Consider the following 14,117-nt stretch of genomic DNA (forward strand, 5'->3'; position numbering starts at 1 on the left):
AATCCTCGCAGCCACTGGGAGCCAGTGCAGAGATTTCAGTCCTGGAGAGCTACGAACCTTGGGCTTGAGGCCAAGGACAAGTCTTGCAGTCCTGTTCAGCATAAGTTGCAGAGGGCGGAGAGTAGAAGCAGGCAGATTTAGATAGAGGCTGTTACAATAGTCCAGCCTAGAGAGAACCAGTGCTCTGGAGACATTGAGCTTCTGGGGGAAGGAGAGGAAAGGAAGAATACCTCTGAGGAGGTGCAGCTGGTAGTGTGACTTCTTAGAGACGTCAGAGATGTGAGGAGAGAAGGAGAGTGTGGAGTCGAAGATGACCCTGAGGTTTTTAGCCTTGCAGGTGGGAGCAGGAAGAGGGCCGAGAGAGGCCGGCCAGAGAGCTACAGGGAAGGAGGGAGTGGGTGTGCCGATGAGAAGAATCTCAGTCTTACTGGCATTAAGGCAGAGGTCAATGGCGGCACACCACTCCTGGATAGCAGACAGACAGTCAGAGATGAGGGAAGGAGAGGAGGAGGCCGAGGGTAGCCTGAAAATGAGCTAGGTGTCATTCGCATAGTATTGCTCACTGAAAAAGTATGCTTTAACTTATTCCATGTTATTACATTGGCAGTGATAGAAGTGTGCCAAAAAAAGTAGTGCAACTATGAATCTGGCGGGTGACAGATAGGCCGAAGGGAGCAAGGTAAAACACATATTTCAAAGTGTTGTCGCTGGGCCAGGTTGACAGCTAAGTGGGTGGAATAGGCAAAGGAAAGACTCCCTCTGTATTGTTTCTTATTAATTTCTTTCAGTTGGTCAGTCAGTTGGAACATTTATATATGGCCTTGTGAAATCAATCGCCTCTCTCTGCTGATCACAAGTCTCCTTGAACCCATACATAACACCTATCTAAAAAGCAACTGCTTCAACAGTGGAATGCCAATACAAATATGTGTATTGTCATGAATAGAATTTGGTCATTTATAACAAAGACTGGATCCGAAGACTAATAGTCTTTTCTCTTCTCTGTCCTGACAGAGACTGAGAGATTAATGATCTATGGGACCGAAGTTTCCTACAGGTCCGCATTACAATAGTCCAAGTGACTAGTCACTAAAGCTCGTACTATGGCTCCACACTTGTCCAGTATCATGAAAGTGCAATACCCATGTAGCCACCGAATGTTGAAAAACAGGCCTGCGAAAATGGTATGGTCCTTTATCAACTGTAGCATTTAACCTGAGATAACAATTTGATAATTTTTCCAAAAATCAGCAGGAGATGGGATGTTGCAAGAGATCATTTCTTAGTGTTAGCAGAGCCTCCACCAGCTTCTCATAGCTTCCCAAAGTGATGGTAAAGCCGAAAGCGTTTATTCAGGCTGAGATGTCATTCATGCTTTCTGAATTTGTGATGAACAGATTTCGCTCTAGCTGTAATGGCTGTAGGGTGGTAAAATAAAAAATGTATGCTTTAACTTAAGGAACTGTTCCAGAGTGGAACTTGGATTTTTATTACACATCAATCATGAAAGGTCTCAGTGCTCAGTGAGGCGTATACCAGAAAGGTGACTGCAAATCAGCATTACCTTAAAATATTTGCTCAAATTTTACTTTTAACTGGCAAAACTAAAATTGCCCTGATCACATCAATTGCAGGAAACGTGAGAGAAAGGTTGTATTTACTTGCTGGCAGAGACAGTATTCTAAAAAAGAAACTCAATTGGCCCAAAAAAAGCATGCTATTTACATCAATCCATTTAAAATGAACTTCTGTCAATTATGGCTGCTCTCATCAGAGAGGGCATTGTTGAAAGCCTTAAAGGAAGACCATTTTCTGTTCATGCTGATGAGACTGTATCAAGGGTTCTCCGCAGGTAAGTAAGCACTGGGATACCAGAAGTAATCCAAAAAGGAGCATAAACCAAACAAGAAGTAACACTGTTTATTACAACTAGGCCAGCACAAATCAAACAGCACAGTGGAACAGAACTGGTTGATAGGAGCTGACAAAATCGCCCACGGCGGCCAAATCGTTTATACATTTACATGTTATTTGCATAGTCAGAAACAGTTGCGAGTAGTGTTGCAAAATATTAGACATCCTTCAAAGCCGATTGGTGGAACCACGTTAGTCCCTTTTGGCTAAACATAGGTTGATCAGAAATGATTGGCGCAAGCCATCTTGATCCCTCTCTTCATTACCACCCCTGTGACATCACATATCTTCCTGCTCCGCCCCAAAAATGACTTTTTGTTAGCAATACCTAATCGTGCTGAACTCTGGAACTTTAATTATCCACCATTGGTCAGCACACATGAGAAACACGAGACACCCTGAGCTTCTGGAAAGGGAGGCATTCACACGGCATCCAACCAATAAGGTGCTTTGCAGACATCGGCGAGAACACAAAACACTTTTGCATCTTAGGGACACCAAAGCTCACCTGCTGATTGGCTCTGTCCCATCTCATCCCCTTGTCCCACAGCCTTCTTCCCAGGCCCATCCGCCTAGGGGCAATTCAAAACCGCTGACCCAACTGTGGCTGTGCCACCCAGAGCATGTATGTATGTGTTTAATTTTTGTCCGGTCTCAGCGAGAGCTTGTGACCCTGGCTCACTGACCTTGTATGTATCTGCCAGTCCCCTCTCCAAGTGACTGCTGTCTCCTGAGAACAGCCAGCGTGCAACATTTCTCCAGCACACTGTTGCTTTGGAGTGCTCATGAAATTCATGTCTGCTCGCTATGCAGGGCATGTCAGTGCTAAACCCAAATGTTTTACTTATCTGTGGTTTTCACCCCATAATGGCTGCTATGTGGTTCACCTCGTATTGAACTACCACTTCTACCTCAGGCTCCTACCCTGGATTCCCAAACCACATGTGTTCCCCCTTGAGCGCCCCCACCCCTGTCTTGCCCCCAGACATTTTGAGCTGCATGTGCGCACTTGGTGCATACATTACCCATTGCAGCTGTCAATGATGTCCTTTCCCCATCTAGGGATGTCCCGTCCCGGCTTCCATCATTTCCACAGCTGTTAAGTACGACCCCTATGACAGCACTGAATCAGCACCTTCACTGCATTCCCCCCTACACACTTGTTCCCACCATTTCTTTGCTTATCGCTTTGGGCAGCCATAACCTTGTCACTCTGTCCTTGTCCACTCCCTCTTATTCATACCCATCCAAGGCGGATCCTATTATCATGCAATCCCACCAATCCAATGAACATGCTACCCAAAATGTGTCATAATCCTCTACATTCGTCAGTGGCACTCCAAAAAACCCCTACGTCACACAATCATTCATCTCAGGAGATGGAACTCTGTCTTGTTATCTTTTCCTCTACCCTCCGTGTCCACCGTCAGTTTTAGACATTATATAGCAGGTTCTTTTCTTGCTACAATTACAGTTTTTTAGAATCAACTGTCCTGCACAGAAGGCAATGAGCACCAGGACAAGCATGGATACAGTCACTTTAAATATCACTGCCAACCACATGGGCACCCAAGCAAGCAGTGAATCTAACCAACTGTCAGGTGTGATGTCATGTGTCTCTTTGTTCATCTTTTCGCGAAGAGTGTGAATTTCCTCAACAGCCTCAGTAAGCATCCCATTGACTGCATCGTTGGCAGGGCACGCTGTACAGCAGCTGCTCTCTATCTTATGACAGATGCTACCTCCCATTGCTGTGAGAATGCCAAAAACAAAATGGTTCTAAATGTGTGAGAAATCTGAGGGCATCCTCACACCTACTCCCCTTGGATCCTCTTCTTAGGTGGCCAGGGAAAGGCCATCGCTTTTGGATCCTGACCCGGGGGTGGAGATGCGAGGGAGGATCACCTGGGTAGAGGGTCCTTGAGGATTGGGGAGAGGATGTCCACAGGCTAGACCTTGGAATCGCCGTTTTCCTTGTGATAGCCAACATTATCCTTCCCAGGCCTTTATAGACTGTTGCCAATCCCATGCCATCAGTCACACCACTATAGTACTGGGACGAGGAAGAGGCAACTAGGAGTGGTATGCATTAGCATGTCATTTCACCACTCTGGTACTGAGACGAGGAAGAGGCCTGAAGACTGTTGTGAGGATCAGGCACGTCCAGAGAACACCATTAACTATGGTCAGGCAAATGGGCTTAAGGGCTCACACCTGCAACCTGCTAAGTGGTTCTGGGTGCATATAAGGTGGAGCTGACCATCAGAGAGGAGAGATCAACAAGAGAGAACCCGGGCTGGGTGTGTCAGACCGGTGAGGAGAGAAATCCTGTCAAGAAGGAGGCTGCCAAGGGCGGTCCTTCCTGGAGGCCAGGACACCGGCAAATATCCAGGAGAGATTGCAATGCTGAGGCCCGGATGGGCCGTGGGAGGTTCACAGCTGTTAATGCCTCCCACACACAGCCAGAGCTTTGGGCACGGAAGAGACTCCAGTGCTGCAAGCTACCGAGCAGCATCCACGAGTGGCGAGTAGATCTGCCGGCAACCCACAGAGAGGTTTCCATGGTGCAAACGTGGCTCGCAACGATACAGAGACGTGGTTGCGGAGCAGAGAGCAAGGAAAGGAGATGCCCGGAGGAGCTGCCATGGGTCGGTGAGTGAACAAAATGGAACTTCTCGGGGGCTCCTCAGTCTACTGGAGGGCAAATATAATTGCCTGGTGAATGAAAATAGAAATACAAGCAAAAGTGAACCCAAAGTGAGGGGTTATATGAGCAAGTTGAACCGTAAGAGAAAGCCTAGTGAATTAAGAATTATTGAATACCAAACTAAAGGAAAGCTTTGATAAGCTTATGAATGGAAAGCAAGCATGTGCGAAACACACATAATGAATACTGAAAGGCAATGAACAAATCCTATGAAATAAAGGGAAAGCAAGTAATGAACATTACTGAAGAGAGTGAAAGTAATCTGGTGAAGGAAAGTAAGCACCACAGCGTGAACTGTGTGAAGAAAACACATTGTGGCAAAGCCAAGAGACTGGCAAGGAGAAACCAAAGTGAAGGTGAACCAAAACACAGGAGTCTGTGACAGAGAAACCTGTATGGGCAAGAAGGTCTAGGGTTATCGGTTGCGTGGCCTGTAATAGGTGGACCGTGTGGTCCGACAACTGAGCCTATAGTGAGGATACCCTGTATGTGAAAGCCAAGGAAACATACAGCTACGTATGAAAGAGATTGTTGAAGTGAAAGCACAAGAAAGCAAACTGTGTAAACTATTTAGCAATCAGAAGGAGTGTAAAATTGACCTGGAACTGGTTTTGAGTATTAGTACCCGGCGAGAGTCAAGCAGAATGCAACACGCATTCTGATTGGCTCTCGCCGGGTCCTTACCTGGCCAGGAATCCTTCGACTCTCAGCCGGGACTCCAGCTGCCTTGTCCTCGGCTGGGGGGCCGGGCAGTCACTCAGCCAATGAGGAGGCTTGAAGCGGGGCCATCCCCGCTCCGAACCTCCCCACGGCTGAGAGGCTGCCTCCGCCCCCCGCTGGGGACTCGGGTAAGCTTTTTTTTTTTTCCCTTCCCTCCCTCCTCCCTACCCCACCCCACTTACCTTCTTGCTCCTGCGTCCCTGGTGGGGGACGATAGCAGCCTCCAGCAGTGTGGAGACTCTGCGCCTCCACACAGCTGGAGGCTTCCATCGTTCCTTGGCGGGGACGAAGGTACATTTTTTTTTCTCCCCCCTTTCCCTCCCTCCCGCCCTCCCAACCCCGCTTACCTTCTGCTTCTTTTTTTTTCGGGAACGGACGCGCTGGGAACACTTGTGTTCCCAGCGCGTCCGCTCCCGAAGGCCGCCATGGAAAGAGAAAATGGACTCCCGTTTTCGCTTTCCCGGCGGCCATTTTCTTGGTTGTTTTTTTTTTTTTTCTGTCCCGAAACACCGCAGCGTTTCAGGACAGAAAAAAATGCTCATAATGCGGGCCGGGGTTCTAATAGCAATATAACCCTCGCGGCGGGGGCATTACCGACTCAGGGCCTATAACTATGGGCCCCGGGGCATTACCTGAGTCGGTAATGCCCCCGCCACTCGGGTTATATTGCTTAATTAAGAGACTAAAACGAAGGATGAGCTGGCAAGCTGGATAAGCTGTTGCCTTGGGAAGGAAAACCTAGGACCATATGAACTTTGTTGTTGCCTTGGGAAAGGGAACGTTGAGGCCCTTTTGAAACTGTGTTATCTTCTTGGACAAGGGAACCCAGAGAGTTTCTGGAACTGCTTTGAACTTGGGGAAGGGGAGCTGGAAAATAAGCCAAGAGCTGGAAGAAGTTCAGTACTTTATTTTGGAACTCTACTTAGTTTGTTGTTGACATCCCTACACTATGTTTAGCTTTAGTTGTGAGGATAAGTATACGTTTTGGACACAGACAGACTTTTAAGTTGAACTTCCTGACTTCGACTATCCATAGTTTCTTTAGGTAGGGAAATCCACCCTTAGCATAGGGCAAGTTAGACCTTACACCATCCCATTGCTGAGAGAATGCCAAAAACAAAAATGGTTCTGAACTGTGTGAGAAGTCGGAGGGCATCCTCACACCTACTCCCCTTGGATCCTCTTCTCAGGTGGCCAGGGAAAGGCCATTGCTTGTGAATCCTGACCCGGGGGTGGAGATGCAAGGGAGGTTCACCTGGGTGGAGGATCCTTGAGGATTGGGGATATGATGTCTGTAGGCGAGACCTTGGAATCCCCCTTTTCCTTGTGATAACCAACATTATCCTCCCCAGGCCTTTATAGTCTGTTGCCAATCCCATTCTATCATTGCCCCCTCAGTCACACCACTATAGTACTGGGACAAGGAAGAGTCAACTAGGAGTGGTATACACTAGCATGTCATTTCACCACTCTGGTACTGAGACGAAGAAGAGACCTGAAGGCTGTTGTGAGGATCAGACATGGCCAGAGAACACCATTAACTATGGTCAAGCATATGTTATGTTATGTTAGGAATTTTCTTAAGCACACGGTCACCCTATGGTATCTTGGCGCAAGAGAGCAGCCGTACATCCATAACAACAGCCAGAAAAAAAACACTCTGCCTAAAACAGAAATGCCTTAACAACCTTTCTAAAGGCCAGATGGTTGCGTAGTATTTTATAGGCAGCAGAAGCTTGTTCCATAGTATAGCTGCTGCTATGGAAAAAGCACATCCTCCAATCTGCGGACGCCGGAAGGGCGGCACAAACAGCAGATCAGCAGATGCAGAACACAACCAGGGATTGGGATGATAGCGAGTAATCTTTACTCAGAGTAATTCTGCACCCTTGTCATGCAGCACCCGATGGACAATGCACAGAGCCTTAAACCGGATGCGTTGAGTCGTCGGAAGCCAATGAAGGGGCCGTAGCACTGGGGAAATGTGTGCTCAATAAGGTGTACCAGTTGCCACACAAGCTGCTAAATTTTGTATGCGTTGCAGATGCTGAATCAGCTCCTTTGGCTGTGCCAAATAGAGAGAGTTACAATAGTCCAACCGGGATAGTACCATAGCTGCCACCACCGGTGGACAGAGAGGGGCCGGGATCATGGGGCGCACTTTCTTAAGTACTTTAAGCTGAAAGTTACCAGCTTGACAAACGGCTGCTACTTGGCTGTCCATAGATAAAGAAGCCGACAGGACTACACCCATATTTTTCACCTTCCCCGCCGGGGCAGCAAGGGGACCAAGAGAAGAAGGCTAGAAAGAGGATACCCAAAGTGAAGGATCAGGAGGACAACCCACCACCAACACCTCTGTCTTGTCTCCGTTCAATTTAAGCCAGTGTGGTTCATCCAATCTACTACCGCCGCCAGGCACCCCCGTAGGCAGGACAACATCTCAGCCCGATCAAGATCTAAACAGATCATGATCTGAATGTCGTCAGCAGAAGAGTAGCAGCTGACGCCAAAGGAGCGGATGAGACAACAAGAGCCCAGATGTAAATATTAAATAGAATAAGAGACAAGGAGGAACCCTGCAGCACTCCACAACTAAGAAGACAAGGGGCAGAAAGAAAAGGAGGCATAGAGAGAGTCTGAGTACGATCCGCCAGGAACAAAGTGAACCAGGCCAGGTCCTGCCCAGATATACCCATCTGGGCAAGACAAGACAGCAGATGGTGTGGTTGACAGTGTTGAATGCCGCTGACAGATCTAATAGGATCAGGGCACCCACCCCATCTGCATCCACCAACCTGGCCATATCGTCCTGGACAGAGACCAGCACATTCTCACTGCCTCTGCCAGGTCTCAAGCCGGACTGAGCAGGGTCCAGGCAATGAGAAGATTCAAGAAACGTGGAAAGTAGGGGTGACACCAGAGACTCAAGAAGCTTTGTGAGGAAAGAGAGAAGAGAGATAGGATGGAAATTAGCCAGAGTAGTAGGGTCAAGTGAAGGCTTCTTCAAAAGAGGGACAACCCTAGAAGCTGTTAACTCCTGAGGGACCTGCACTGACTGACAAGAGTTGTTGATGGCAGCCGTGATATCCATTAGGAGATCTGGAGCAATCTTTTTCATGATGGCCAAAGGGACTGCGTCCGAAGGGGAGCATGACTTTATCTTTTGAATGGCAGCCAGTACTGTTTTTTTGGAGAACCTAGGAAAAGACGACCCCCTCATAGGACCAACAGGGTCCACAGTTTAAAATGAGCTATTCTCACTACTAGAGGGAGTGCTTACCATAATTGAAATATTCAATTGAATATTCATTATCTTAGTAATAAAATTTTGGGATAAGGCATTGCACAGTTCCTGAGTAGGTCTAACATTAGGGATCAGTTTAGCTAATGAAGAATGGGAGTTAACTGCTGAAAAAATAGCCTTAGGTTGGCATAAAGCTGACTCAATTTTCTCAGTTAAATTCAATATTTTGGCTGCTTTAATCGCTACTGAATAAGCTGCCAAGCAGGCCTTGTATATTACTCTGAGAGTAGGATCATAGGCTTTGCGCATTTACGCTCTGCCTGTTGCAATTTGAGCTGCACTGCCTTAAGAAGGTCCAAAAACCAAGGCTCAGAGGGCTGTCTGCGGTGTTGAATAAGTCGCAGCGGGGCTACAATATCTGCTGCCTTGTGCAATGCTTGAGAGAGCAGAGAAGGGGAGGCGACTGGAAACCGTCTTACATTTAGTCGTAACCAAGGACACAAAGCCTTGAATATCTGCAGAGCACCACGAGCGGAGCCAAATTCTAGCCGCAGGAGGCTTAGCTTATATCCCTGGTGCATCAAACACAGGGGTTACCAAAAAATGGTCAGTCCACAGTACAGGTTCCACTGACTCTAAGGTCAGTAGGGTTTTGTTTGCAAAAATCAGATCCAGTGTGTTGCCTAGTTTATGCGTGGGCCCACACACATGTTGATACAATTCGAGGTCTGACAAACTGTCAAAGAAAAGATTTAAGGTTTGGGGTCCCGGAAGATTACATTTTAAATTAAGATCGCCACCAAGTGAGTATATTGCACTTGGAGATATGCCATTAGATCATTAAAAAGTTCACAAAAGTTCCCCTGAGATCCAGGGCGGTGATATGTGAGCAGTACCCTAAAAATGACCGCAATCTGAGGCCAGTGAAGTATTCATAATTGCCTGGACTCACCTACAAGAAAAATCACGGCAATTATAAATACAACCTTGTTCTATTTATGATTGCTGTGGTTAGAAAACCATGGTAATCATGAATACAACAACGTCGTATTTATGATTGTGGTGGCTTCAGCTTTGAGTCTCCCGGGCTCCCCCGGGCCGAGGAAGCCCGGGAGACTCAAAGCGGAAGCCACTGCAATCATGAACACAACGCGGTTGTATTTATAAATGCCATGGTTTTCTTTTTAAGTTTCCCGGGCTCCCCCAGGGTGGAGAAGCCCATGAAACTTCAAAAAGAAAAACAAGGAAATCGTAAATACAACTGTGTTGTATTAATGATTGCGGTGGCTTCAGCTTTCAGTCTCCCGGACTTCCCTGGGCGGGGGGAGCCTGGGAGACACAAAGCGAAAGCTACCGCAATCATAAATACAATGCGGTTGTATTCATGAATGCTGTGGTTTTCTTTTTAAGTTTCCCTGGCCCCCCCTGTTTGGTGGAGCCCGGGAAACTTAAAAAGAAAACCACTGAAATAATAAATACAACAACGTTGTATTTATAATTACAGTGATTAGATCTAAATTAAAAAATCTAAACCACTTATCAGCAGACATGATCCTGACTGCATTCTCTGCTTCCCGGCAATAACGAAGCAAAAGCCATCTACTGGTAGCTTTTGTTTATACAGCTGGCTAGCTTTTACTTCATTAGTGCCACGAGGGCAGAGCTTAACACAAGCACAGGAGGCTTATCCATTTCACAAAATGGATGCCTCCTAGTGCTTGAAATCTTTGAGTTTGAGCCTCATTTGCTCAAAACTTTACATAGGAACTTTGTTTAAAAATATTTGTTATATATATTTTTGATTATGGGCCATCTTTTGAGCCAATAACATTTTTGAGTGAACTTCCCCTATAATAAAAGTATTTTATTTGAACTTTGAATCTGTTGTCTGTGACTTGCTTCATGATCCCTTCACATGTGCCACCAGTCGTACTGCATGAAGCTCTTCTCTTACTGCATACAGTACCTTTTCAGTTGCATTTGCCAGCTGTAGCACTTTGTATCTTGTTATTTGTAGCCACTTGCCTTTAGTGGCTGCTTGCACTCCAGGGAGCATTAGTGAGGCAAAGAAGACATAAGCTGTGGTAAATAATCTAAAGTGGTGAGGGATGGTGTCCAAACTCTGTGAGGATTCCTCTGACAAGTAGGTACTGCTCCTCTTCCTCCTGTTCATGGTGCACTCCCGTCCTTCTGTTGCCCTTTGTTCCTCCACCATCTTCCTGGATCTAAATCTGCTCGGGGCACGACCAATGCAGGCCTGTGGAGCGTGACAAGGGGGAACACTCCGCCCCAGCCCAAGGCAGCTGGGTATATGCCTTTGATCTGCAAGCCCACCAGTGGTCCATCACTCCCACTGTCCCACTCTGTAGTGCCAGGATGCTCATTGTCTTCTTGTAGCCAATGCTCACCCCACTACCGTTGACCCCGTAGCCTTGAAACAAAAGGAGAATCGTGTAAGAGGCTTTATGTGAACTGGTTGATGTCTCTCATCCACCCAAGTCAAAGCATGTACGTTTTCATTCCACACCGCCTGACAAATCTCATTTATTTTTACCACCACATGCTCCTCAAATCCTACTATCGCCTCTGCACGACACTATACCATCCCCCTTCCCATTTTCCACTGTGAAACACTGACCCTTTTAATCTCATCAGGGGTCTGGTGTGGCACCATGGGATATTCTGCCCCATAGAATTTTTTATAGTGCCCTCTGCTCTGGGTGATAAACAGCTGCTCATCCATTCTCGCCTCTTCTGTTACATATTAGAATATGATATGCTTGGTGGCTTCTTTTTTGGACAAGCTCTCCAGCTGTATATAATTATCTGCATATACTTCTTCCCCTTCATCGGTCTAGTAAACAGATACCGTCCGCACCTGAAAAAGTCCACGAGTCTTAAAAAAAGACAGGTGCATTATGCATCCCTCCTCCCCTGCTGTTACCTCTTGGAGCAAGAATTGTTTGTGTGTCCCTATAACTTGTGGGATTAGCGAGCACACATAGCAGGTGCCATTAGCCCTCTCTCGCCTCATGCATTTCATTTCCTCATACCACATGTTCCGGATGCCATGTCCTGTCCTATTTGATCGTCTCATGAAACTTGTCTATTTTAAATACACTTCTTTGAGCTTGTGTACTTTTTACATTTTCTTTTGACATGCCGCCTGACTCTTTATGCAATAGCAACCAAAGAAGAAAGAGAAACAGAAAAGGGCAGAACAATCCAACACCTAACCAAAGCAAATCTTTTTTATATTTTCTCCCAATCCCCCCACTATTGTCATGCCCATTTTTCTCCTCCTCCATGTGCTTCCTGTAAGGTGTAATGGCAGAAAAAAGTGTTAGTGATAACTTGTTGATACTCCCCATCAAGTTGGGCCCTTCTCTTCTTCTCCAGAGGGGGCGACGCTGTTGAATCTGTGAATGTCTGAAAGGTGGATCCATGTGCGCCTCTCTTTTACTTTCACAGCTCTAGGTGTCGAATATATAACTTTGTGGGGCCCAGTGAACCTAGGTTCTCATCATTTTCACACAAAATTGCAGAGGTACACCTTGTCTCCTGGATAGAGGGGTGCTGCTTCTGGGAATGTGTCCTCGTTGTGTGCTCTTGTGGATGTTGTTTCGTTGGCCGGCCGGCCGGCTTGTTCTAGGCTGTACCTGATGGAATATGTAATTAACAGCTTTAGTGAGTTCAGTCAAATATACATTGTGCATTTGTGTTAGCATCTGAAATTTGACATGCAGGAGAGGAATGCGCATGCATTCTCCTGCCAATAATAATTTCATGTGGAATCATGCAGAGTCAAGCAGAGTCAAGTGATGATCCGCAGAGGCTGAATTACGTAATGCAAAAAGTGCTAACGGGAGGCAATAAAGCCAGTTTTTTCCCCAAAGTTGTTGTTAGCTTTGCTTAGCATTCCTTAAGCAGACCATTTAGTCGCTCCACCGTGCTGTTCACTTGTGGAAAATACAGTGTGCAGAGGCAGTGCTTGATCCCCAGGAGGTTTGTAACATCCCAAACAGGTCATTTGCAAAGTGTTGCCCATTATCGGACCTCAGTTCATCACATATTCCCAATTTGGAGAACACCTGCACAAAAAATGTTGCCGCCGACTTTGCGTCACTATGAGCACAGGGTCCCACTTCAAGCCAATGTAAAAATGGATAGACAGCGACAAGCATGTACCTATAAGAGGTACATCTCTCATGCATATCAACATAGTCAATAGACAAGTGCCTGAAGGGCCCCTCTGGTCGTGGTAATGTTCCTTTTATCATGTTCAATGTGTGTCCAGCCAAAAATCTTTGATAGGTCAAACAGTTCCCTGTATATTCAGCCACCAAATTCCTGGAGCTCCGGAACAAACCATTGTTCATTTATTTCTGCGCGCACATGTTCCTTGGACACGTGGGCCGAAAAGTGGAGTTGCTCCAACGCTACAGCCAACAATTTCTTGGGCATTACTGGTTTCCCTGTGCTGTTCTGTCTCCACCCTCAGTTGGTAGGAGAGAGAGAGAGCACCCTCTCTGTATCCATAGATCCATTTCTTCTAGGGCCGTTTCCCTCTGTAGGTCAATTATCTGTACAATAGGCAGTGTATTAAAATGCTCTATATCCTCTGAATCCTTATTCCTTTTCTACCCTAAAGTCATCATGCGTACCCTTCCTCACCGTGTGGGTACAACCTAGTGGTCCCTTCGGGCAGATAGGCCTCCTCTTATGCTGCATTGTCAACCATGTTGTTTCTTTAGGATATGAAGTCCTGCCCTGTGTGGGCGGTGCACTTTCTTATAGCTACCTCCATGGGGAGTTGTAATGCTTTGATCAGCAGAATCAGTAACTTGGCATGTTGAACTGGGGACCCATCACTTCTCCTGAACCCCCTTCTTTCCCACTGGGCCAACCCTGAGTGTATGGTGGATGTAACGTAGGCAGAGTCTGAGAAAATGTTAGCCATGTGTCCTTCGGTCATGTGTGATGTGCTTATCATGGTCACTAATTCTGCTGCCTGTGCTGAATGGTGTGATGGCAACTGCATTTAGGAAACAATACAGAATTTCCCGTACATATAGCACAACACTGCGGCACCAGTGTGTCTTCATGCCGTGCTGGAATCTATACTTGGAGACCCGTCAATAAAAACCATATCTCCTCTCTCTATTTCTTCTTACTTAACCTGGATGTTCCCCTCCGCCCTGTTCATATATGATGCACAATAATGGACATATTCTCCTGGCACGGCTGGTTCTGCTATAAAGGTGACTGAGTTTACCAAGTGACACCGAGCAACCTCAATGGCCGAGCTTGTCAATATTATCCCATAATCCGAAGCCCTCTGTGTGGTCCGAGTAGATTTTGATTTTTCCAATATGGCAAAGTGTGAGTGCCCCAAGTACATAACTACTGGATACCCCATTGTAATCGTTGCTGCCTTTTCTATGGCAAACGCTGCAGCCGCAAGCACTTGCTTACAGGGAAAGTGTCTCTGCATCACTAGGTCTTAGAGACCGCTTTTGTAAGCCTGAA

General features: G+C 46.6%; 1 protein-coding gene across 3 annotated transcripts in view; it reads left to right on the forward strand.

Annotated features, from left to right (window-relative positions):
- Window positions 1-14,117, forward strand: part of ERICH6B (glutamate rich 6B) — a 2,074,788-nt gene that overhangs the window by 1,635,603 nt on the left and 425,068 nt on the right. The window lies entirely within an intron of this gene.

Source organism: Ambystoma mexicanum, chromosome 7q (assembly GCF_040938575.1).
Source record: "Ambystoma mexicanum isolate Mex_15411 chromosome 7q, UKY_AmexF1_1, whole genome shotgun sequence".
Classification (NCBI taxonomy): domain Eukaryota; kingdom Metazoa; phylum Chordata; class Amphibia; order Caudata; family Ambystomatidae; genus Ambystoma; species Ambystoma mexicanum.